Here is a 2,073-nt window from a genome sequence, read left to right as displayed (position 1 = left end):
GTGGTGCACTAGGAACTTCGACATTTTACAAATCGTTTTTTTATCTCAGAGGTCAAAGTCCATATCTCACTGAACACAGACACCCTTCTTTGAATGTTGTGATAGCCCCCACTGGAAGCCAGCTACCACAATGTTTTCAGCTTTACTCAACGTGGCATCTGCAGCAAGATGGGACTTTGAAAATACCCTGCAACCAAGCATAGCCTGCCAACCCATTTAAAAGCTCTGCTACCCTGACTGTGAGGCCACTTTTTGCATTTCTCTGCTTTCTTTCTATATTCTTTATATACATGGGCTCATGGGCTGCTTAGGTCTCCCTCAACTAATCCCACCTTCATATCTGAATAGCCATCTTAAATTTTGGCCCTAATAATGTACACTTACTTGTTTTCTAACCCAGATAGAGGTATTCCTTATTTTATGCACAGGAATTTAGCCTTGCAAACTATTGTCTAAACTGAATAAGTAATTTCACTGAGCTTATAAGCATTTTATTATGAAAACAGCTGTAGCAATATTCTCACAAAACGTGTCTATAACAGTAAAAAGTTTAAGAATCACTATGTTTGGGACATAATTAACAATAACTATTAGTATGGGGAAAACAAGAAGGAAATAAAAGTCATGGCCTTTTTCTATTAAAAATTACAATCTCTCTCTGGAAATAGAAATAATATTTAAAAAGCAATGAACTTGGTTATTAAAAGAGCAGCTAAATTTAGGCATCAAATAGAAAGACCTGGGCTAAAACCTGGAGATATCACTGACTGTATGGCCATGCATTGACTCTCCAGGTTCTTTATTTTTATTTAACCTTAATGTCCTTCAGAATGGACACTCTGGCAATTGCCCTCTACTTCAGCCCTTTTTTTGTTTTATATTTCTGAGAATCCCCTAAAGAGACTTAAATCTCCTATAAGCCACACCACTGCCTGATCTAGCAGCCTAACTTTCCTCCAGGCCCCAATTCTGCTGNTATAAGCCACACCACTGCCTGATCTAGCAGCCTAACTTTCCTCCAGGCCCCAATTCTGCTGAATATACTTGTTTTTGTCTAAAATTGATTATAGAAACTTAGTCCTCTTTTAATTTTCCCACTACCTATTTCCAAAGCTCCTGGATCAAAACTCCTCAGGAGATATGGCTTAGTTCACTATTTTACCCTGAGGAGACTTTAAAGTCCAGGGAAGATGTTTAGAAGTTGGAATGTTCCAATTTCTTTGAAGATCTGAGAGGCCTGAATTTCCATGATCACAGCTTGAATATGTTTCTACACAAAATATATAATCTACCCTTTAAAGTAAAAGTCCATCCACAGTGAATAAAGCCTGAGCGAGATGTACCAAACTCATTGCACTGGCATATCCCAAACAGAAAACTTTTCCACATATAAAATAGACATTGTGATATCTATCCCACATGGGTTAGTATGTGGACTAAAATTATTAAGTAAATTTGAATACATTCCATGTTCTTGGCACCATGTCAGGTGTTGGAGATACTAAGATGTAATCCCTGTTTCAAATAGTTTTCTGTTACTGCATAATAAATGGATAATTAGTATATACAGTACTGTATATGACAATGAAAATTATAATAGAATGACATGTGATATAGAGCATATAAAGGAGATGTGTCATTCAGCTGGAAGCCAACAGAGCAGGGTTTTAAGGTACAGATAAGATTTAAACTGTGTTCTGAGATGAGTTGGAACTGGAGCAAGAAAACCATTCCACACCATTGGAGCAGCATGTGAAACGTGGGGAAGACCAAAAATGTGGTCTTCTGGTATAACTGGGAAAAACATGCATTTGAAAGCACGAGAAGAAAAGCCATCATATGACAGGTAAATTGGAGACAAAACATGAAAGGAGTGATATGGCATCTTTAGGTTCTTGAACTCAGGCCAGAGTCACACACTAAAATGTCATCAGAAACCAAAGTAGAGTAGAAATCTGATTCTGTAAAGTAGGTGATAGCAATCAGTTTTGAGTAGTGGGAACTGTGAACAACTGGAGAACAAGCTCATTTTCTTGCTTAAAATTCTCCATGTTCCAGGGCCGGCCCGGTGGC

This window comes from Galeopterus variegatus, unplaced genomic scaffold (assembly GCF_000696425.1).
Source record: "Galeopterus variegatus unplaced genomic scaffold, G_variegatus-3.0.2 Scaffold637, whole genome shotgun sequence".
Classification (NCBI taxonomy): Eukaryota; Metazoa; Chordata; class Mammalia; order Dermoptera; family Cynocephalidae; genus Galeopterus; species Galeopterus variegatus.
Note: the sequence above shows the minus strand (reverse complement) of the source record.